This window comes from Calypte anna, chromosome 3, assembly GCF_003957555.1.
Source record: "Calypte anna isolate BGI_N300 chromosome 3, bCalAnn1_v1.p, whole genome shotgun sequence".
In the NCBI taxonomy this organism is placed as follows: Eukaryota; Metazoa; Chordata; class Aves; order Apodiformes; family Trochilidae; genus Calypte; species Calypte anna.
Genome location: NC_044246.1, coordinates 56119441 through 56144934, shown reverse-complemented (window position 1 = coordinate 56144934; position 25494 = coordinate 56119441). Strand labels below are relative to the sequence as shown.

Below are 25494 nucleotides of genomic sequence, written 5' to 3'. Positions count from 1 at the left end.
AAGAGAAGCTCATTAAGTACAGACATGGTGGAAGACTCATCAAGGCCAAGTGCAAAGTCCTGTGCATGGGCCAGGGCAATCACAAGCACAAATACCAGCTAGGTGGAGAATGGATTGAGAGGAGTCCTGAGGAAAAGGGCTTGACTGGTTGAGGAGAAGCTCAACATTAGTCTGCAATGTGCACTTACACCCAGGAGAGCCATCTGTATCCTGGGCTGCATCAAAAGTATGGCCAACAGATCAAAGGAGCTGATTCACCATTCTCATGGGACTCAACCTGGAATACTTTGGCCAGTTCTGGAACCCCAACACAAGAAGGACATCTAATCTTGGAGCAAATCTAGAAGAAGGCCATGAAGAGGATCAGAGGGCTGGAGCACCTCTCTTGTGGGACAGGCTGAGAGAATTGTGTTGTTCATCCTGGAGAAGAAAAGGCTCTGGTAGGATACTGGCACAGATTGCCCATGGGGGTTGTGGATGCCCTCTCCCTGGAACTGTTCAAGGAGAGATTAGTTAGGGATTTGAGCAACCTGGTCTAGAGGGAGATTTCCCTGCCCATGGCAGAGGGGTTGGAACGAAATGATCTTTAAGTTCACTTCCAGCCCAAACCATTTATGATTAAGCATAGGAAATGATCTCAGTCCTTGTACTGAATTACTGGTTTGTTTTTCTTTTTTCTTCTACTTGGAGATGGGCACAATTTCTAACTTTTTTAACATTGTTTCATACTTAACAACAGTTGAAGGAAATTTTACTTTCTACTGCTGCTACTCCAGTTAACACGGGGTGGGAAAGTGAGGAAAGAAGTGGAAGAGCAGAGAGCTCTATCTGCTCTTCCAATGCCTCAAACTAAGGTGTTTAGCATGAAGCTGAGCTGTGATTTGTTTAGTGGTTTGACTCAATACGTCCCATTTCTCAGCTTCCACTAGTGTTCTGCCCATTACCCTGAACAAGGAGCTTCACAAATTCATGCCAAGGACAGACAGCTGAATAGTGGGCTGATCTTACCCAGCCTACAGTGGTAACAATCATTAAAAGACAGAGCATATGACACATGCCATATTTCAATTGAGAAGTCATTGTATTAGATTACAGTAGTGGTATCAGACCAGTAGTCGGGCTCCCCTTGCACTGCCACTAAAATCCCACGAACATGTAAATGTGTCAAGTCTCTCAGTTGCTTCTGTAACAGTAGAAAGCTTGGCAGACGTCTAATGCATTATTATTATTTTGCTGAATAAATTATGGTGTACTAATATACAATAATTTAGTGATGCTAATTATAAATCTAGGGGCTTATGCAGTTAATTCCAGTCTTTCAAAAAAATTCACCCTTGTTTTTTGACAACAGAAACTTCTCAGGCCAGCGTAACTGGCAATGGGCATTTGTTATAATAAAAATGTTGCCACTTGTTGCCTTCCTTTCCTGGTCTAGGATTCTGGATCTACCCAGGTGAAATCTTTTTTTTTTTTTCCTGTCCTTCTGTAGTTTTGATTATGATTAGGGCTGGGATTAGTGGTGTAGGAGTTCCTTCGGGCAGGAGGTGGCCTAGGGAGGCGGATGGCTGGTTTCGGAGGCCTGTGAGGAGGGTTGCTAGTCATAATGGGAAGGCTAGTGCTAGGTTCATGGATAGTTGTGTGGTTGGGGTGAATGTGTATGGGAGCAATCCTAGTAGGTTAATTGAAAGAAGGAAGATTATTAATGATGATAGGATAAGAGCTTACCATTGATGCTGCCACCTCCTTCCTTGCTCTCTGCTTCAATCCCTCAGTTTGTCAAAATTTCCTTCCAAGTATGTGATTTTATAGTTCTATTAGTACAGTCATGAACTTGTGAAATTTAGCCAAAACCAATCATTCTGACAGGTGACAGTTGGTTGGAGTTTAATGATAAACTATCACAACATGAGAAAGTCTTCCACAAATGTTGTGTCATGTAGCTGCACACAATTCAGTTCTAGCCTCATCTAGAAGAACTGAGTTGTCTCTTCTTACCATTGAGTTTTCAATGACAACTCACATTACTTAATTAAATTTGGCATGAGACCACCAACACTAGAAGAATTATTCAGCAATTCATTTTCCCTCTTCTGCATTTAAGGGTCTGGTAAATTTATAGATAATATATAGGTACCTCAGCAAGAAATCTGAGTTATTTTACAGTACTTGAAAAAAAAAAAAAAAAAAAAAAAAAGCCCAGATGTAAGTAAGCAAACTTCAGCATTAAGGATCATTCTCCATAAAGGTAATTTGGTTGGCTTTATTCCCCTCAATGGAGCCATACCAATTTATAACAATAAAATATATCTTTCTGGCTAGTGACAGCAAGGTTGTAGTATGAAAAAGCCAGAATTATGGGCAAGGACTGCAAGTGGAGAAGAAAAAATGGCCCTTTTGAAAGATTTTTACAGTCTAAACAAGCATTAGAGAGAAGACAAAAGAATGATGCTGACAGGCAAGCCGAGAAAAAGGTTTCAGAAAAGCATAATAAATGAAAGAAAATGTGAAGCTATCAATTTTGACATGTCACAAAGGTTTACTCTTTGTTTTAAAGTGATGGTAATGTTCCTTTCTTTTTGAAATATCAGGAGTGAGATTGAGCCCTACTGATATTATGGGAGGCTTACCACTAATTTCTGTGGGAGCATGAGGTCAAGCAGCCTACCTGTGTTGTACAAAGCCTGAGCACCTTATCTCTGGATATAGCTATTATTAAATAACAATGTTTTAAAAATTAATTGTGGTGGTTTTTTTTTTCTTTTTTTTTTTTTTGTATGTTGTTTTTTTGTGTGTGTGATTCCTTTTTCTCTCTTTATTTAGAAGAAGCTTCACTTAAATAATAGCCTTATAAAAATGTATGTTTTCTTTTCCCTCTCTCTGGCATTCCTATCCCTCTTCTTTGTTCAGAATAATACGTTCATTATTTGTCCAGTAAATGAGTAATCTGCTAATTAACTGCACTTGTTGTGTGATGAATATTCAATTACCATAATGGGAAGAGGAAGAAGATGTATCATACCTAAGTAAATTAATTTGGTTTTGGGCAGAGTTTGCATCCACCTGGTTGCAATTTCTCACTCAAAAAGCTCTCCAGGTCTGCATTAAAGGAGTACAGAGACCATTTAGAGCCATATACAAAAGGTGAATCCCTTTCTCTTTGTTTCTTTTAAAAGTATTATTCAAACAAATTGAATTTGGAGATATCTTGTGTTCTGTCTAGTGATAAGAAAAAGGAAGTACCAAATAAATTACATTTATTTCCTGACTTTGAAAAATGGTAGCCTTCTCATATCATGTTAACAATTAAGTAAGAGCATGCCCTACGGAAAAACAGGCCAAATTCTTTCTACACAAAACACTATAAAATATATTCAACATACAAAGAATCACAGAATCAGCCAGACTAGAAAGGACCTCTGAGATCTAGTCCAATGCTTGGTCTACTTCTGTGGATTACAGGTGGGTACAGGTCTTGTTCCTCTACTCTTCCTGCCAATCTCTAAAATTATACCAAAAGTATTCAGGGTGAAATGTTATAAACTCAGCATAATGGTCAAGACTAGAATCATCAAAGTTTACCCAATTAACACAGTGAAGGACAAAAAGGATCATAATCCTGTTCATAGAAGACATCAATCTCATTCCTGTCTGTGAATGAGACTGTCTGTCTGATGCTCCTGCTCATCCTGTTCCCTCAAATTTAGAGGAGAGTTATTATTAGTGCAGCATGTTAAAGTCCTCCATTTATGCTAGCTCTGACCTGAAACCTTCCCATCACTCACCTCTACACTACTGTTATACTAGATATTCATAGAGCAGCTGTTTTGCAAGGATGACTGCTTTTTCTCTATTTACTGCCAATTAAGGATCATTGTGGTACTTAGTATGGCACGCAACAGTAAGACTGGAAATGATCCAAATGCAATACATAACACTTCTCTAACCAAAAGAGAAAGATTTAAAAAACCCAAAAACCTCAATCAAAAACTGCAGCAAAAAAAATAGGCAGCATTAGAGTAAAGAGTGGGATTGTTAATGCTATATATCACCAAGCTCTCCAGGCAAGTGTTGAGGAAGAAATAGCTCATCTTCAGGATGGGGGAGGAGAAGGCTAAACAAAACCAACCCTGCTGACATAGATTAATTTGAGTAAAAATCTAATTCATAAATCCTAGAGAATCTCTCTGCCAGCTTAGATTTTGGAAGTGGTAACCAGCAAATGTTAGAGGAGGAGAGGAAGCGAGGAAAAGGATTGAGTCTTATTATGAGGGTATTTCTTGAAAGCTGGGGTTTAGTGCAATGGTTTGTAAGGTTTCTGACTTAGAGGACAATAGGTTTATTGCAATATGAAGTAGTGATGGAAGTTAATGGTATAAGATATGACACAGAGGATGTCTGCTGACACTAGGGAGGATGCCTGGATGGCCACAAAGACCCATCACATGCCCTATATCTTCTTTATCAGAGTCAGTGTGGAGTAGCACAGAGATTAGTGGTGGCACCTCTGAAGAAATCAGAAAATAGTTGTGGTAAAGTAGGAGATTTGGAGAGACAAATGTACTTGCAAGGCATTCACCTCATCAAGGAGAGGGATTTAGACAAGGGAGTTGGTTTGTCCCTGTACTTATATCTTAATCTCGATATTTATTTTGCCAGGTTCATGACTCTGGTTCCTTTCCATCTCTTCCTCACCGGAGCAATGGAATTTGTTTCGTCCACAGCAGTTGCTTTCCTAGTCTCAAAGTCTGACGTGCATTTACCCGTGTGCTGTCAAGCAATATTTGCAGGCACTGTCAGTAGACAGGCAGGCTGTGGCAGACAACAAACTGCTTCCCTAACCCTCTCTCCTGTAAAGCAAAGAAGACAGTGGTGCTCGGAGTGTGGCAAACAATGAGTAGCATTACGGGCTATGTGTGTCCTCTAATTTGTTCTTTCCAGAAGACCCTTCCACCTTTATCACAGGTCAGCTGCCATGCTCCTGCTCAGTATTCCTTTGAAAAATAAAACAGACTCAGTCTGTAATCAGGCACAAGGTTAGCAGAGGCATTTCTGTAGTCTATGCCATCCTCGCGTCCTACCAGTGTATAGAGAAAGCAAGGCTGATGAAGAAAAACCAAGACTGTCAGAAAACAACTCTGGTGAACACAGGGACACACTGTCAGTGAGGGAACAAAGGATAAGGGAGCAAGAGGAGAGCTGTTGCCTGTGTCCTAAACTCATACAAGTTATATAGAGGTGTACAACTACCGTCTGAAGGTTAACACAGGCAGATGGGAATCTGAAATACTGCTGGGGAGAATCACAAATAATAGGGATTTGCACCTCACTGGTGGCTAGTGACTGTTAAGGAATACAAAGATATGTTGTGACTGCCTGGCCAGCAGCTGTGATTAGGCAGTTTTTGTATTGTTTCTAAAAATATGACTGAGAATAAGTCCAAGGATCGGAGAATCTGGTTGATCCTGAGGCATTTCTGACATAAAGAAATGTTGAAAGAAGTTTCAGTTGATAATTTAACTTTTTTTGATTTTACATTTTCAAAGAAAGAAGCATCAAAAGATTTTGAGCTATTTTTAATATTCTGTTTATATTTTGTACAAGTTCTCATTTATATTCTTTTTAATTTCTGTTTTCCATTAAATAAAATATGATAATATAACAAACAAATTCTTTTTAATTTAACATTAGAATATTTTTTTAGAATGTTGGCAATTTTAAAAAAAAAAATGCTTGTCCGGGAAGAGAAGGAGGGTGTAGAAGGGTTTACCTTCCCTTTGTCTTTAAGAAATCTTCTTCATGCAGAAAAATATCTGCCAGCTGTAATGGCAATATATTCCCTTCCCTGTCATTGACTGAAATGTAAAAATCCCCTAGACAGTTCTGACTGTCTCCTGATAAAGGTTACATTTTTTGTCAATTCATTGCTTTTACATGCTATTAAAGCAACATGATGTCCAGCCTCACCAGCCATATTTAGTTGTTTTGAGTCGTAGTTTATGCATGTTGGATGAGGTGATAAAAGCAGTTGTAGACTGTAACCTAAGTGATTTCTTTACTGCACAATTACAGTTTATGTTACCGGAAAGCTCTTTGCCAGGGATGAAAATATGGGGAGGATTAAACAAAATGCTATAAAACATATCAAAGTGGATTGCATAAACAATTATCATGCTCTGGGAAACAGCTGATTAATTGACTGAAGTGAGACATCTGCAGGGTGCTATGGATATATCAAAGGATCTCAGCAACCTCAGTTTGTTATGATAAAAGTGTCTGATTGTTCCAATAGTATTAGCCTCCTGTTACACCTGTTTTGTCATCTTCATTATTAAGGTTAAAGGCCACTACACCTCAAGTACAAGAATCTTCTCACAGCCTCACCAGCACATTCACCACTGGAGAAGCAAGTGAAACAGGATTTTCTCAGATCCCCATAAATTAAGACAGGAGCCAAACTGAGGGAATGAAACATATGTGTGGGGATGCTTGGAAAAACTTTTCCTGCCTCTGTGACCAGTGGCTCCTCTTCTGACCAATATTAGGAAAAGAAAGCTGTCATTGTCCTTTCATCTGTCTTCCAAGCTTGTCCAGGCTTCGTGACAGTGATTCTTTGCAATCTTCAGTGAACATCTGCAGCTAGACACTACTACCTATTTTCCTCATAAGAAACTTAGACAAATAAACAAAGCAAAGGTAAGACAGTGACCTATATAAGTCCTACATCCTCACTGAAAACACTACACAGTTTAGATACTTAAAAAATTTAGACCTAGATTTTTGTCCCGTGTACACAGAAGCCTGTGGTAAGGCCAGGCATCTAAATCATGTTTTTGGATTCACTGTGTCTATGGATTACCTGGTTCTCTGGTTTGAGACCAGCCATTCTAGTGACATCCATGAGATGATTCCCATGGCCATGAACTTGCACCTAAAATAGCTAAGCTCAGCTCACACACTACTATCTTGAAGTGAACAAGCTTGGTCCTATTCACAGTCCTAGGCTGATATTATCAGAAGAGACACTGACCCCCTTCCACATTTTAATTTATTGATTTGTGTATAAGCACGATGAGGAATTGCACATGGATTTCTCACTGTGTCATCAGCACTAGGGAGGGATAGCTTGGCTTGCTGTGAGAGTTTAAGGTGCAGTAAATATGTCTGTTACTTACCTTTGTAATTAAAGGCAATGATGAAGAAGTGTTGGGAAAATTTTCCTGGCTTAGCAAAAAAAAGTTCTATGTTGACTAGGTTTCCTGTGGCATTATTTAATACAATCAGTTTGAAGAAAAAAAAACCAAAAGCAACAATAAACAAAACACCCATGGAAAAGGTTGAAGTAATGTGAAATGATTTTCCATAAGAATTATGGGTGAAAGAGTAATTTGGCTTACTCTGTCCAAAGACCGATACTGATTGCAGTTTTTCACTTTAATTCCTTCACAACAGCAGGACAAAGTATTCAGCTCTCTTTTCTTAGTACTTCACAAATTATTGAAGTTCAGCATGCCAGTTTCCCTAATACTTCCTTCTATCTGCTGCTATACTGAAAGCCATTTTTAAAAGGCATATACGAATGTATTTTCATAATGTAACATGTGTGACTGAAAATATTTCTAAATATTTCATAAATGCAAGGATCCCTTGTCCACTGCACAAGATGCAGAATTTTCTATTGCTGATATAATGCTAATATATCCATGCTGGTTTAGCTGTGGCAGCAGGGTCCTTTCCCATAGAGGTAGAGTATGTTGACAGAAGGAGTTTTGCTGCCTGCACAGTCATGTAACTTCTCCAAGCACCAAAGGTCAATACATAAAACTCTCTTCTATCAGCATAGCTGTGTCCACATGGGTTTTTGGCTTGTCTAGCTATTTTGGCAAAGAATATGTGATTTTTCACACCCTTCTGACATTGTTTGAGTAATACATTGTAGAGCAGAAGAAGTATGCATACACAATATGTCTTTTCCTCCCCAGCCTGACTTTGCTTTTCACCTCATCACAAATTAATAACTCAGGGCATATTTGCTGCATAAGAGAATAGACAGGAGTTTAAATTAGCACATCACATTTCCCAGCTATTGCTAGAAAATCAGGGGACAGTAGAAATAGAAAAATGGGCAATGCAGGTAAAATTTCAAATAGATGTGTAGTTAGACATTAAAAAAATTAAATACAGTCTTACAACTAGGAATTTCTGAGGGTAGGCTCACCATGCCAAATACAGTAACAGGATAAAGAATCACCAAGGTACTAATGTCCCCAAAGTATATTGGAGAGCACAATTTTTAGGAAAGGGGAGGCCCACTACTGGGATCACTAAGCCTGGACTCTGGATTCTCTGCCAGCATTCAATGAACTCTAACCAAAGAGAAAAATATTTTTGTGGGCTTTATGTCTAGGGCATCCTGCCAGTCCCAATTGGCTCTTAGCATCCCATAGCCAGGCTGGCAGTCAAAGGAGGGATTTTTCAAAGCACTGCTTCTTCAGACCAGGCCACTGGAATTAAATAGTCTTGAGTAGGGCCAAGCAGATGTCACTACTGTAACAGCGGGGAAACCTCAGTGTCTTGTCTTCAGCTGCCATTTATCCCTGAGAAGCAGTAAAAAAAGTGTACTATTCCATCTTTTCTGACCCACATAGCACATGTTTCATGTGTCATCAAAGTTCTACCCGAGTGTTCAGTGGTTAAAAGATCTAGGTATTATATTTGTCTTTTTTATGCTTGTCTGCTCCCTTGTATCTCCTGCTGAGAGCCCTTTTCCAGTGTATGCTGGCTGAGTCACAGTGAGCAGCTGAAATTATTCTACAGAGTGACAAAAAATCATAGATACTGGTTTCTAGGCCAGCTATGTCTCCCTAGAGACACTTTTATTTTATCCAGCATGATACTACATAGCTAGTGGTAGGTAGAAATAAAAATGGCCGTGCTACTTGTATACTGCCAAGCACACTCTTCTCCCAGTTTTTCACTTTCTCTCATCCATTAATGCCATTCTTGAACTTCTCTCAATGTGTCAATGAATGTGCTGAAGAAGTTACAATAGCAGTGAAAGGAGGATGCACTCCAGATGAAGTTTTTCTGATATTTTAGCAAGACAATCCTTGATTTTTTTTTCTACAAAACCCCTTAACAACAGGTATATTTTGACACAATTCAAGTAGAGTGATCTACAGGAATAAGAATTTTCTGAATTTGAATGATAAGTATTTACATGAAATACACTTCTGTATAAACCAGTCAGCTAAGAAATCACTCACATCAATGCCAGCAGTTTTTCTGTATAAATGTTTTGTTTGGACTAGACCAGCCCGGGGCAGAAGAAAGCATCATATTTATTCATTAGAGTCATCTCCAATAAAGTCCAGTTATAAATGTATGTCGCCATAAAAAAATAGGTTAAAGAATAATAACTGGAAGGAAAAATGGAACATAATGAAACAGATTTCACAGGGTTTCATTTGGTATAATTTTTGCATCTCTTATAAAAAAAAAATCTAGGCTAACAAACTTGAAAAGAATCTAAAATTCAATGATGATTTTGCCATGGTGGAACAACTTCTAAGGGGAGTGAAGAAAAGGGAAAGGCAAAGGCAAGGAGAGAAGAAGGGAAGGAAGGGAAGGGAAGGGAAGGAGGGAAGGAAGGGAAGGGAAGAAGGGAAGGAGGGAAGGAAGGGAAGGGAAGGGAAGGAAGGGAAGGAAGGAAGGAAGGAAGGGAAGGGAAGGAAGGAAGGGAAGGGAGGGAAGGGAAGGAAGAAGGGAAGGGAAGGGAGGGAAGGAAGGGAAGGGAAAAGGAAGGAAGAAGGAAGGAGGAAGGAAAGGAAGGAAGAAGGAAGGAAGGGAAAGGGAAGGAGGAAAGGAAAGGAAAAGGAAAGGAAAGGAAGAAGGAAAGGAAGGAAGGAAAGGAAAGGAAGGAAAGGAAAGGAAAGGAAGGAAAGGAAAGGAAAGGAAAGAAGGAAAGGAAAGAAGGAAAGGAAAGGAGGAAAGGAATTTTTTTCTGTGAAGAGATAATTTTTCAGTTATGACTGTGTTCTTCTAATCATATCTTATAACTGAAGTCAAATTCCAGTGATTTTGAGTTATATATACTTTGCTGCCAAGTCATTGTAACTCTACACTTGGTAGCATTGGACTGGCTTTAACAGCAACAGTAAAAAACCAAAAAACCAACAGCCACGAAAACAAAAAACACCACAACAAAAAAAGAGCTTGCCTGTTTTCATTTATCTAAAATGATCTGGCCAGGATCAACATGACTTAAACAAGCAGCAGGACTATTGTCGTATGGACCATAGAAAGCAGCATTTCCAGTAGCATGGACTGGAAGTTAGGGGCATTGATCTCACTATCATGGATTGACAGTGATTGTTTTCCAATCTGGTAGCTGAATGGGGAAAAAAATAAAAACTAATTCTTTGGCTAAACAAGAAATGTCATTTAACAGTCCTGGTGGACAAAACTGTTACCTGCCTGGATTGTTTTACAATGAGACAGAATAAAATGACCAAATAGTGGAGAACTGTTTGTTAGCTTCAACCACAGTCAGTCCCCTGCAGGGGATTTATTCAAGAATGACAACCTGATACCTTCCTTGTGCATGGAAAAAAAACCAAACAAACAAACAAAAAAACTAACAACCAACCAACCAACCAACCAAAACCAAAAAACAAAACTCCCCAAAAATGTGACTAACCAGAGTTAGAATTTTTCTCATATTGTACTGAACTTTGGTCAGTGAAGAATCCAGAATATTTTGACATCATGTAGTACTCTAGGATAATTGTGTTTAAAAGCACTCCTTTTCACTTAACTGCAAGAGCAGTTGATTTATTATATACCCTGGCTCAAAACTTATAAAATAATTGATCTCCTACTCACTCATTTTTGAAAAATATCTTCAGAAATTTGGATCATTTACTTTGGCTGCCTGGAGAATATTTCATATAAGGTCAGGAAGAGGGTGATGCCAACTATTAGGTTTTTGTTCTTCATAAGTGGTAGGGCAAAGGAAACATCTCAGAGTGATAACACTTGGCAAGAATTATCTTTTTTTTTGCACAGGAAGAAGAAATGTGGACATTAGCTCTGGCAGCCTTCCTTGGTGTGCCTGGGGAGGACTCATAGTGTTTGAGGGGATTATTTAGTGCCTGGGTTCTTTCTCTCCTTGGTTTCTTTGCTGATAGTGCGAGCACCATTCAGTGCTGATTATATTGCTTATTTCCCTTCATGGAAATATCACTGGTAGGTTTTATGTTAAAAACAACTGCCTCTTATGCACAATCAGAGATGCATTTTACAGGCACAACCAAAAAAACGGTAATGATCTTCAGGTACCTGCTGCCTACTGGTTTAGGTTGTGCTTAACTACTGACTTCATCCTGAAATGTCAGATACCAGTCCAACATCTGGTCACTCAACTGACCAAGTCTTCCTTCATTTCTGGCATTATTATATTATACTTCCTTTTCAGCCTCTAAGCCCAGTCCTTAATTCAGCATGAGATTCTTTTATATTTAAAGACTATACTAACCACCTGTAATATCTGATCATTTATGTTACAAGGTAGCATTTTCAAATTCTTCAAACAAAATGCTTAAAACTAAGAAATAGGTCACAACCTTGGCAACCATCTGATGTGAGACAATGTAATCTGCTAGCACACTGGTTGTCATGGAAACTGACAATATTGGATTTTTCTTTCAATGCAACCTGTTTTATGCATAAATTATTAGCATATTAAATCTAAGGCACTGGCACTTCAAAGCAGACCACTTGTGTTTTATATGTGTTCTCAAGTAGCTTAAACTCATTTTGATTGGCATTCAGAAGAGAGTTTAGCAGTTGATGACTCTGACTGAGGAAGGGTTTTTTCAGAATGAGTAAGACGGACCTGTTCTTTTTGACCTGAAGAGATTTCAGTCTCTATCCTTTTTAGCTAATGATCCATCCAATTGTGATGTATTACAGTGCTCATCTTGTTTGCTATTAGGATCTGTATGGTCAGTCATCTCATAACTAAAAATTTGTCTGATGCAAAAACAACTTTGTGAAGTTTGTTAAAAATTTCTAAAGTGTTTGTTTTTCTTTCACCACAGTTGGGATGAGAATAAGTTCTTCTGGATACTTCAAAATTCTTTCACCCCTCTCCAGTTCTATATTCCTTCTCCAATGCCTTCCCTGAAGAGCTAAGAATCAAATTTCTTTTAAACTCAGGGACTAGTGTTGGGATCTCTCTCCCATCTTGATGAATTCCCAAATTACTAAGATCTCTCTTTCCATATGGCATTCCTTCATCTGCTCTGCATTTGTCTGCAGTACAGATACAAGACATGGATATTCTGAATGGCAAAATATTCACTTTTGGGTTTTCCTTCTTTTTTTTTTTTTTGCCAAAGAACAACTGTCATGCATCATACACTCTGAGTTGACACCCATGCCTTTTCTTCTGTAAAACAGTAAAAAAGTTTGAAAGTTAAGAACAAAGGACTGGAAAATACACTGAATTTCATCTGTAGATCTATGAAATTAGACATGGTGACAGCCCACCACTTTTTGCCTTCCTGCTACAGAAAACATGAGATGGCATGGCAAAAAAACTTCATGACCTCTAAGTTTTTCCCCCTAGTGTTCACAACCCAGTTTAGCTTCCCAATGAGTACCATCCTTTCCATTTTTTCAAGGGAGTCAGATTTAATTTGTAAGAAAAACATAGTTTAAAGTGTATGTCAGGAGACAGGGTCACTCTCAGCCCTAAAATTCAATAGGTAGCTCCTTCTTGTAAAAAAAGGCACATTAATCCTAAATGTGTTGTGAATTTACAAGTAATGCAAGCAATTCTTCTCAGTGAAAATGGAGTCAGCAGTTTATGGCTATCTGGATCATATTTCCATGTTTTCTACTAAGAAAGCACATAAAGTCAGTAGAAAGACCAAAGAATGTCTGTTTTCGTCAAATGTCTCCCCTTGTATTCTGAAACTTACAGTTTCCCTACAGCTCAGTTACAGGCAGTGGCAGCAATTCTGGATAATGTGTTAATGAAGTGAAACAGCTTTTCCTATACTCTTGATATGTCACTTTGTCCTTTTCTGATATTGATTTTCCAATTTAATTAAAAAAGGTTAAAATAACTTTACAGCAAAATAAACAGAATATCCAGATTCTATCTGTGATCCAGAAAAGCGGATTGTCCTATTCATAGGCTTAGAAATGGCAAAGGAGAGAAAGATTCTGCAGACTTCAAACTGGAGTTCTGTAAATGTTTTAAGGAAAGAAATAGTTTTCAAGAATGTGTTTAAAAATTAGTCTTTCAACTACAGAAAAGTCAGAAGTGATTTGGGTCAGTCAGATTGCCTACATTTTAACCTTGCAAAAACGTGTTCAAACACTTCAAGCACATCTGTATAGCTTTCTGTGAATGCCCACCTCACTCTTTAATGTTGCTACCACTTTTGAAAGACAGAACATGCAATACCTGATCCTGAGTAAGTGTATTGTTTTCATTGTAGAGATTTTCATTCTGGAAGACAGTTTGGACTTACTTCTGGACTTTGAACCCAGAGAAAAGGGCAACAAACATCAAATATATCTTTTGTCAAGTGATGCTGATTTTAGTTAAGGCAGTCTCTGTACTTAAAATAATTATGTTAGGCCCACATGAGTCACCTAATAAAATTATTCAGTTTGGTAACTCAGTCTGCTGATCTGTTTAGCAGCATGAGACACTTTTTAGTCCATATATATCTGTGCATAAATAAAACCACAGCATTCACACACAAACCCTGGTGTGCTGAACAGTACTTCTACACTTCCCATGGTGAAGTCATTACTTTTCAGAAACCCCTGAGTTTAGAAGGTAGGGTTGTTCAAGTGGGAGAGGCTAGGTGCAATGTTGAGCAAATGTGGAGATCTACAGTGGGCTATTTGTTCCTCTGGTTATCTCTACAGCATCTTGCTCATTTGAAACATAGGTACATAGGGAGCTCTCACTACAACAGCAATGTGGAATATGCTCTTTGTTCTTTGGGGGATGCTGTCCTGGAGTGCTAGTACAAATCTTTACCTGCTGCAGGTTTGGCAGTGACAGTGACTCTTCTCCTAGCCAGTCCTACGGTGCCACCTCTCCTTTCAGCTCTCCATCATACAGCCCTCTCTCAAGAGCCAGAAAAACATCAGTGAGTGTTTTCAGCTCTCACTTACATGTTTCAGTCTCTCCTATGGGCTCTGGAAAACAATCCCTTCAGTTCCTCTGGGATTCTTGGGAACCAGTTCGCAGTTTTCAAGCTCTGACTTTTTTTCTGAATCATCCTGGAAACTGCCTTGTAGAGCTGACTTTTTGGCTGATAAAGAGGTTCTAGGGTCTGTACAATTTCCAGATCTCAATCTTGGCAAAGCAAACATAGTGATATTAGCCAGTCTACTGTATTTTAGTAGTTGTGATGTCTCTTAGCTAGACTGTTGTGTAGCTTCTCAAGCGTAGCTCCTTTTAGATCTAATCTCTATAGCAAGTAATCTGCCATAAACAAACACACAGAGGCACAGACCATAGTTACAACAAAAGAATAGAGTTTTGTTCTGCTTTGTTGTTTTGGCTTTGTTTGGGTTTTTATGTGTGTGTGTTTGTGGTGGTTTTTTTCCCTACAATGCTCCTTAGTAGCTTTCAAAGCCCTTTTTATTGTCATTTTGTTTTATCAACATTGATCTGAGGCTCTGGTGGCAAGCCAGAACAAAAAAGATTGATCTCAGGTTCAAGTAAGAGAGAATTAGAAACGGGTAAAGCACATTGCATCAACAGGGATTTTGACTAAATCCAGTTCCCAAGGGTTTTTTAGGCTACTTAACTGATTTTAGTATGTTACTGCTATGTGCTTTTCTTATCATTCTGGAGAGGGAAAATTTAGTTCTCTTTGTTTTTAATAATTTGAGAAGGGGATGTACTCCAAGGAGAAGTATATTGCCTTCCACACTGCTACATACAGGTACTTTTAGCTTTCTGTATTTTCATATGTATGTCTAGCTCTGATTATAGAAGAGGAAGGAATAGGCCATTTATTTGACAATCAAATGCTGAAGCTCCTACCCATGAACATAATCAAAGTATTATGAAAAGGCTATGTTAAAGAGTAAAGGCTAGAGTAAAGTAAGTTTTGGCACAGAAGTATTTTCTCTCACAAATTTTCCATCATTTTATATTAAGTTTTGGTTTGTTTTCTTTTGTTTTGTAGGTCATCCTGACCTATGTCCAATACTGAAGAAACCAGGGCAAACAGATAATAATGACCTACCTTTAGCTGCGAAAACCAGTGGGTGTATATTGCTGTTTGCTAGTTTAGCTTCTTCTCAAGCTTCTCCTGGTTTCAAGACATCTCTCAGATACTCACGTGTAAGAAATTCTACTGATGACAGTAGAATTCTACTGATTCTGTGAGGTGACAACTATCAAACCTAGTTAGTGTCTTTGGGCTAGGGTAGAGAGATGAGCATGGCTTTCCGCTCCTGAAGTTGACATCGTTGATGAACATTTACCTAATGTAATTTTAGTACCTGTCACTAAAATATTATCTTTGTCCCTTTTTATGTTGTTGCATGCTTTTTCCACCAGATGGTAGGCAATAAAAGCAGGAAGTACAAGCTTATCTCATGCTTTATACTTGAAAAAAATCAAGTAAAATTAAATAAAGTGCAACAGTGAAATAATTCTCCATTTGCCAGACTCTTGTTTATGCTTGCAACTAAATGACAGTATTGGAAGAGATATGGTCTGTATTTGCAGGTATTTTATTAGTACCACAAGTAAGGCCTACCTAAGCACATGGTACATATGTTAGTACATAAGAAAAAATGCTTTTTTGTCTCCTATTCTGCTGTTCTTGAATTGTAAACAAAACTAATTATTATCAGGATTTGAATTTTCTGTCAATTCCTTTAAGGAAAACCATTTATTCCACTTATCCTGCTGTAACCAGATAAATGAAATTGTCTCCCCAATGTGTAAATTTCTTCTCCTGCCTTGTTAGTGCTGTCTTGTACATGAAGTACTCATTTAGTTGCAAAAACCAATTATCATCCCTGTCTGGATACATTAAGAATTTTCCTACAAGTCTTTTTTCTCTCTATCACATTTTAAGCAACACTGTACATGAATTATTCATATTGCCCATCTTACAGGCAGGTTTTTTATTATTAAATTCGATCATAATAATAGTTATTACCACAGTCATGGCAGTTTTATGAGTATTCTTCAATGCCATTACCTGGAAAGATTTCAATCAAGACATATAAAAGATGCAAATCAATTTCCATAATAAAATTAAACTGTACCATCTACTCTTTCATCCTTGCAATAGAGTTGATTGACAACTTCTCCCTGATAGTTGCAGCTGATAACTTGCAGGTATGGTAATAGAGAATGGCAGATTCTCTTGCTCTAGCATGCTAAGAAATTCAGCATTTTTCTTGCCTTGTCAGTATTTTGTGCTCATGTCTTCATGCAAACACTGTATTTAAGATGCAAACATTCACTTTACAAATTTTCCTCCTGAACATGACAATTGTTTCTCTCTGGCAATGCCAGATTTGCATTTTACTAACCAAAGACAGTGCAGAATAAGTGAAATTATCTAATGAACGTTCTTATTTGTTACACTATGACTAGTGTTGCTGTCCACAAAGGGATCTTTTTCCAGGAAGAATGCTTGCCCAGTGATTCCCCTAAACTCATCTTGCACTTTTATTTTCCGTTTTTCTCTCTTCCTTGCTTTAGCACCAGTTTAAAAACTGGTGTGTTTCAGCACAGTGCTGAAAACCTTTAACACAGGCTTTTATGACCATCTGGTGGTTCTTTGGCTTCTTTCTATGCAAGCACTTGAAAACTTGGTCCTCCTTTCTTCTTTGCTTACTGGTTCTGTTTTGCTCTATGGTCTCCATTTATCATTTCCTAGTAGTTTAGATCAAACATACTGTCTAAATAAAACCTAAAGTATAATGCCCACTGGTGCTGGAATTAAAGTCCATAGAATTTTTTTTTTATCCTGGAGGGAGATTAAATCTTGATGAACATTTCAAATCAGGACCCTTGACTTCAGATACATTTACATCAACTGAAAGGCAAAGTGATGCATTCATCTTGAAGGAGTTGCTCTGGAATGATGCCGGAGTAATTAAGATAGGAATATAAACAGCATTAATAGGGCTAAGTGGGCTTTCTCTCTACAATTAAGCTTCAGGTAAGGCAAAACAATACAAATCATCAATCAACACTTGGAAATCAAACTTGGGAAATGAAGGGATCAACATTTAGAATCCAGAAGAAATGTATTTTCATGATACAGGATAGGACAATTCTATGCATTATGTAAAGGTTAATGTTCCCATTGAAGTTTCTGGGTGGCTTCAGTTCAAAGCAGACTTCTGGAGAGGAGACACTTGCTCCATTCTGGTATAAAATCATTACACTCCTAAGAACTTTCTCTTTCATATTATAAAACACTTAAAAAGATTGATTACATCACACTTCCAGAAACTAACCCATGCAAAACTGATATTATGTCTGTTATGTAATTCAATTTATTACAGCAAGACTTCAGAATTAATGAGTGAGTTACAGTTTTTCCCATAAGTAATTATCAGTAATTTTTATTCCTTCTAAGATCACATTGGAACTATCACTGTTATTTTTGAAGATGCATGATGAAAAATTAAATAAGCTGTACATTTTCATATATAAATCTTCTATTTTCAAATTTATTTAGAGGTTGTCTAGATTGCCAGGTAAATTATTTATCAGCCTTTAATGCTACCTGTGAATTTTGGTATCTGTAAAAATCACTTTCTGCTGAGAATTTATTGCTTTCCTCATCTGCAACAGATCCTGAAAACTCTGATGGTGTTTTTCAATAGCCATCTATAATAGAGCATTAATTTCTACGTTTGTAACTCTCCTTCCCCAAGACTATTTTATTCATTAGGGTCACAGATTATTCCATCATATTTTAAAAATATTTTGAACTCTGAATAAAGTGTTTGGGATTCATGGTGGCCCTGTATTCCATATGTAAAGTATGCAGCTTATGTGTACAATGAGACATTTAGAACAAATGCCTTCATAACCATTTTCAGATAAACTGTACCTTTTACAACACAGATCACAAGAAAACCCAAGAGTGCTAGATAGCATTTTCCAAAGGGCTGGAAGTCAACTGGGATTTTGGTTTTCCTTGCCTTTAAAAAAAAAATCTAGCAAATGAGCTCTGATGTTGCTGTATCAGTTTAAGATACCTTCTGGAAGCAAGAATCTCTGTAGCAAAGCTGAGAGAACTAAAATGAGTGTGCTAGGCTTTCAGTCTAAAGGCTAGCCCATTATTTTAGCAGGAAGTGGGAAATAGGAAAAAGTGCCAAGATGAATGCCAAACTTGTTGGAGTACTGGGGCATATTTCACTCCATAAAATCTGGAGGAATGGTAAGCTAATATTACAATATAGGCTAATTGACTAATCTAGTTAATATTACAAATATAGGCTACTAGTGTCCTAAACTGTTCAGTCACTGATCAGGAACTTTAGAGTTTACACTTTGAAAAGACCTGTACACTACTAACAGGAAAAAAACTTCCTGTGTAGGTATGAAGGATCCATCATTAAGCTTTCACCATGATTTAATGGTAAATCTATCATCCTTGTAATGCCTTTTTCATTGTGGGGTGGCCAAGAGAGTAGTGTCTCCCATCACCATATTTCACAAGTGTACAAGCATTCTGCACTTGGAGAGACAAAGGAAAGATTTTTGATGGAGAGAAAGTATTTCATTCTCTGACAACTCATGTTTGGTTTGTGGTTTTTTTCTTATCACAGAATCACAGGAACACTGAGGTTGGTAGGCACTCCTCAAAATCTTTTAGTTCAACTCCTATGCTTAAGTACGGCCAGCTAAAACAGCTTGCCTAGGAGTGTGTTCAGCCAGACTGTGAGGAGTTCCACAGAGAGAGAAAGCAAAACCTGTCTGAGCAACCTGTTTCAGCATCTGATCACCTTCACAGTAAGGACAGCTTTTGGTGTGTTCAGGTGAAGATTCACAGGTTTTAATTTTTGCCCATTACCTCCAGTACTGTGCCTGGACTCCACTGAGAAAAACCTGGCTCCCTCTTCTTCATTCTCCCCAGAAATGTGAGACTCTTCTGAATCTCACTTTTCACTCCATGGAATTACTAGCATGTGCCTCACCTGGAGCATGATGCCCAGTTATAGAGCCCCCAACACAGGAAGGACATGGAGCTGTTGGAGCACATCCAGAGGAGGGCCATGAAGATCATCAGAGAGAGGGCTGAAGCACCTCTCCTGGGAGCACAAGCTGAGAGAGTTGGGGTTGTTCAACCTAGAGAAGAGAAGGCTCTTGGGAGACTGAAGGGCCTACAGTAAAAATGAAGAGGGACTTTACAAGGGCATGTAGTGACAGCATAAGGGGGAATAGTTTCAAGATGAAAAAGGGCATATTTAGTATATCTATTAGGAAGATAATTCATGTGAGGGTACTGAAACACTGGAATAGGTTGTCCAGAGGAACTTTGTCTGTTCCAGTTCCTGGAAGTGTTCAAAACCAGGCTTGATAGGGCTTTGAGGTAACTGGTCTGTCTAGTGGTAGGCGTCCCTGCCCATGTCAGGGAAGTTGGAACTAGATGACCCTTAAGGGACATTTAAGTCCCTTTCAACTCAAACCATCCTATGATTCCATGATTTTAGTGCCAATAGGTACCAATGAAAATTAATGATATCTTTGAATAAGATGTATAGTAGTGTACTGCACAACACCAAGACTTTGAGGTGTGGAAAATAAACTGCAAGGAAGAATACTTTTTCCCTGGATCACTACCACAAGACTAATTACACTTATATTGTAATATTGTCATATCATATGGGTAGGAACTCTGGAAAACGCTCCTTGGACATTTCATGTGGATTTAGACACCACTGTGGGAAAGAATATAATAAAATTTTTAAAAGGATATTCAGGTTATACAAAGAGAACTCCACAGATGCTTTTATAGTTGTTTTTATTATTATTATTTTGCTGGTAGGATAGGTAGAATCCCTCCACTGCCACCACTGAGTGGAGAAGAAATGAGCTGGGTGTCACGGTTTAACACTGGCCCGGCAGTTAAACTGGATAACAGACGCTCTCTATTAACCTCTCTCTCCTCCTTGATAAAGAAAGGAGAGAGAATAAGGGAGAGAGACTTATGGGTTGGAAACTAAACTACACAACTTTAATGAAACGGTAATGATAAATAGGGAAAATTACTAAATATATACAAATATACAGGAAAATGGATACCACATTCCTCCCCCTTTTCCCCCAGTAACTCTCACATCACCACCAAGGCTGCAGGGCAGCCCTGGGAAAGTCCAGGCTGGACTCCTGGAGTCGGCAGCAGTCGGGAGCTGGAGGCAGGAACACACAGATATGGGCTGGTACGGATCAGGACCACAGGCAGATGAACGGACGGAATCCTTCCAGGATGCCGGGTGAAGGAAGGGAAGCAGGAAATCCGGAAATCTGGAAATCTGGCTTGGCCCTCGTGATCCCTCAAATTTATACTGAGTATGACTTATATGGGATGGAATACTCTGTTTGGTCAATTCTGGCATCTATCTTGTCTGTTCCTCCCCAAAGGAGGGCTCAGGTGGGACCTCTTTACTCCTTCTGGAGGGTAAAAGTTTTCCTCAGAGCTGAGCAGTGTCCTTGGCTCTGCATACCAGTCTCTAGCAGTAACTATAAACATCAAGTGTTATCAATCCTAGAAGCACACACTGTCTGAGAAACTTGCTGTTTCAGCAAGTGCAGCTACTTAAAGAGACTTAGCTAAAAGTAAAAGTACAAAACAGAAAATCACCTTTATCCTGGCCCAAACCAGGACACTGGGTGACTATCAAATAGGTACTATTCATGAGGTTCCTATCCAACTTTCTGTTTTCACATTTCCCTGAAGTACTGAAGCAGGCATAGAAAAGGGTCAGATAGGTAAAAACTTCCCTATGCATCTCCAGAAAACTCTACAGTCCTCAGATGTTACCTTAATTTGTCAGATATTGTGTCTATTACCTGACAAAGTTATAATGGTATTTTCCAAGGTCAACAAGCTTCCCTTCCTCTTCTTCAGTTCTGCTAGATCTTCAGAACCATACTGCTGAGGTCAGTAAAGCTGGAGCAAATAAGGAATCAGAAAAGAAAACTGCTAATGAATGCTGTGGAGGAAAGCTTGCAGTAACACTTAACCACCTTCAACTAACACTAGTACTTAGCAGAACAAGATTGTAATCTACCTACTAGCAGCTTGTTTTTCTTACGTTTGAATTTTGGGCTTTTTCTGTTATGTTGCCCAAATGAAATATATAATGAGAAGATTTAATAGACACTACTTCACTTTGTCTACTCCATTCATACACTCTAAGCTCTTTACCATACTGTAAAAGTACAGTACATTCACCCTTCATTGCCTCATTTGGAAGGCACAAGCTCCACTTAAGAGAGAGTTATCAATGGTAACTGTAAACAACTCAGCAAAATTCTCCTCTGTCCTTTTCAGAATTATTTCTGCTCCATTGGAAACCTGTCAAGTCCACATATGTTACTGAGAGCTTTAGAAACAGTTCAGTTGGAAATCATTGGTAATTTACTTTTCTTCTTGAATTATTTTGCTCATTTCCTGCCAGGAAACTTAAATTTAAATAAATCATTGATTTTTTTCAGCACTAGGGAAAAGTCTAACTGAAAGTCTGAATGGAAGACAGTGTTCCTAGAAGAGGCATCTGTGTTGCCACTACACATCCTTGCATAATATCAACAGGTACAGTACATCATCCTGTCACATTTTGGTTCTTTTGAGAATTTCTCATGGTCACTTGCATCACACTGTGTGTCAGAGACTTATTTATCTATCTTTGTACCTATCTGAAGCCTGATAGATGCCTAGAAAAGGATCTACAGTTAAAATCTAACAATTCAACGTAGGAAAGAGAATTAAATTATTTTGAAATGTGTTTCTTTGGGAAAATAAAAAGTAGAAAGAAATTAACCATATTTGTAATATCAAATTATAATGAAATAGTCCAACTACCATTCTAAATTGTGATGGCTTTGTTCAAAAACATCATAATCAGAGAAAGAATGTTCTTCTAAATGGAACTGCCTTCATTTCAAAATTGGATTTTAAATTGTGTTATTCTAATGTAACATTTTATTCATTGTTTAGTGAAAGATAATTTGAGATCACAAATGATTTCTGAGGGTCTGCCTTATCCTTCAAAGCAGCACATCTTTCCCACGGCCCAGTTTCTAAATACTGCTCTATAAATTCTTAAATGTCAGCTAGTTAAAAAAAAAACTTAAAAAGGTAACAAAATATATCTGCTCAGGAGCTCATGACTGAATTCTGGTTTACCTATATGGGCTTTTTCTCCCATATGTCATTGAATATATTCCTATTGTGCTTCATGTTTGCAGCTGAACTCCCTTTGCCTGACCTAAGTAATTGAGATTCTAAGCAGATAGAGACCTCCTGTGCATACATGTGTGAACCATTCCTTCTGATCCTTGTTCCCTCTATTTCCAAATCATTATTTCACTATTTCTATTAAAACTTGACATGACTAACAATACCATTCTCTGAACTAGATTCATTTCTCGTGAATGACATATATCTCTTCATTTCTTCTGTGAATATTGTAAAAGAGGAAAAAATTAGAGATCTTAAAGTAGTTGCATGGTATCAAAAATTGCATTTTGCTTTATAATAGTAATGCTTTGTAGTTATCCATCAGTCTTCAAACACTAATCAATTTTCAGTTATTACAAGGTTTATAATGGAAAATATCACTAGTATTTCTCTTATCATCACTGGAATTCATTCAAGTAGATTTTTTTTTTTAATTTAAACTCTCTAACAGCTATTCTTTTTCTTTGACTTAATAACCAGAAAGGTTTGCCCTCATCTTAAAATAGAGTGACAACGGTTATGTCTTCCTGCTCTTGCCATCCATTTCACTGTTCCATTTTTAAAGTGAAATAACCACACCTTTTGATAGATATCAAAGGAAAGCTACAGAGAAATATTTTTTTTAAGATTAAAGGGATAGAATTATAAATTAGTAAATGTAGTTTAATTTAATAAACCTGGTAAGATGGCAAGATACAGGAGTCGAAAGCAGAGTAATATCCTAAGAAAACTCTTACAGCCAGCTGAGACAAAAGCAGAAGAAGGTGCTGAATTTAAATTTTCAATGTAAATATTCAGCTTTGAGGCTACAGCTTAAACTAATCCCAATTTAGATCTAATGTGGATCTTATATTATTTTTAGGAAGTGTGAGGTGTTAATATAGGAGAAAGGCTGGCATTAGAATTGGTGGTTTTCTGCTATTTGGTTGGGGTGGTAGAAGACCTAAGGAAACAAAGAGTAAAGATCTGGGTAGAATGGCAAAACAAGGCATCTCAGTCTGCAGACTGTGCTATGATAGGCACTCCAGTTACATGGGGAACCATCTGGATTTTAGCAATTGTGTGAACCAAGGTTCTAATGTCAAATAAGTGATTTCATTAAGTACTGTAACAAGCTGGATAGATTGTATACATTTGGAAGTATAATGCTTTGTCTTATCAGGTATTTTGCTAATGTTGGATGATCAGTTATAGTTAAAGCCACCCAGGAAATTCCAAACCTGAGGACTACATTGGATTACCTCAGTCACCACTGCTTAAACACAGATCTTCAAAACCCATGTTTGTATCTGTCTATTCCTAAACTTAAAGCTGTCCATGTATCTGCTGCTGAAGTTGCTAAAGACAGCTTCTGAATCTAAAACTGCTGGCACCTGAGCCCTGACAGAGATCTTACCCTTGTTCTTTCCACTTGGATGTTGTCTGTGGGGGTTGATGCAATAGGAATGAGCAGGGTATAAAAACTAGATTTCATATGGTAGAAAATACAGACAAGGTGAGATGTTTCAGAGATGGGAGCTTTATAAAAGTGTTTTATACAGGAGCCTCACAGATGGATCACTCACATAAGGAATGGCGTTTTTTTCCTAAATATCTTACTGATGATTGAAATTCTTTTTCTTAACTCCCAAGTGCTCCAGCTAGTTGTTTCTGGAGACATTATGACCCCTTTCTGTCTGTTCTCTTACGTGAAGTCCAAGGGCTTTGGCAGGAGGAAATGGCAAGAATAAGCTAGCAGCAGTTGTTAGAAGAGAATGACCTTTCCTAAATGCTCACTGCATTTATATTTAATCATCTCATAGAACAGATGGAACAAGTTTTACAGAGGAAGATTTGATAAGAGAAAACTAACCTAGTCAATTTATGAGACGTTTCAGAATACTCCTCATGTATTACAATATTTTACGTATTACACCTGTGAGGTGGATTGAGAGCTGATTGAAAGGCAGAGCTCAGAGGGTTGTGATCAGTTGTGGAAATTATAGTTGGAAGCCTGTAGTTTGTGGTGGTCCTCAGGGGTCAGTACTGGATCCAGTCTTGTTCAAGATGTTCAAGCATTCCTTCCTAGATGAAGGAATAAAGTGCACTCTCAGCAAGTTTCCTGATGATACAAAGCTAGGAAGACTGGCTGATGTGCCAGAAGGCTGTACTGTCATTCAGAGAGACGTGGAAAAGTTGGAGATCTGGGTAGAGAATAAGATGGTGAAAGTCAACAAAATCAAGTGCAAGGTCCTGTACCTAGGGAGGAATAACCCCATGCATTGCTACAGGTTAGGGGTTAACCTGCTGGCGAGTAGCTCTGCAGAGAAGGACCTGGGAGTCCTGCTGGACAACAATTTAGCCATGACACAGAAATGTTCCCATGTGGCCAAAAAGGCCAATGGCAGCCCAGTGTCCACTGAGAAGTGTGTGGCCAGCAGGTTAAGGGAGGTTATCCTCCCTCTCTACTCTGCCCTAGTGAGGTTGCATCTGGAGTCCTGTATCCAGTTTGGGGCTCCCCAGTACAAGAGCTACAAGAAACTGATGGAGTTCAACAGTGGGATATGAAGAAGATTAGGGGACTTGAGCATCGTATGAGGAAAGACCTGGAGAAGACTGATAGGGGATCTTACTAATGCTTAGAAATACCTAAAGGGCAGTGTCAAGAGGACAGGGCCAGACTTTTCAGTGGTGCCCAGGACAGAACGAGAAAATGGGCACAAAGTGGAACACAGGGAGTTCTATCTGAACATGAGGAAAAACTTTGTTTTGACAGTGACTGAGCACTGAAACAGGCCACCCAGAGAGGCTGTGGAGTCCTTTTCCCTGGGCCTGTTTAAAAACCTCCTGGAAGCCAACCTGTGCAACCTGCTTGAGGGGGATCTGCTTCTGCAGGGGGGTTGGGCAAGACAGTCTCCAAGAGGTCCCTTCCAATTCCTACCATTCCGTGATTTCTCTATTTGATGACAAGCTTATTGGTTCTATTTGCACTGGAAGGAAGGTTTGGTTTGTTGTATTTCCCCCCTTG

The 25494-nt window shown here is 38.4% G+C and overlaps 1 long non-coding RNA gene across 1 annotated transcript; it reads right to left on the bottom strand.

Annotated features, from left to right (window-relative positions):
* Nucleotides 1-1493: 1493 nt before the first annotated feature.
* On the bottom strand, nucleotides 1494-25160 carry LOC115598091. The gene is made up of 4 exons (XR_003987376.1): nucleotides 25149-25160; nucleotides 23884-23890; nucleotides 5323-5333; nucleotides 1494-1720 (listed from the first exon to the last, which is right to left on the bottom strand). It is a non-coding gene; the product is annotated as an uncharacterized LOC115598091 (long non-coding RNA).
* Between the last annotated feature and the right edge of the window lie 334 nt (nucleotides 25161-25494).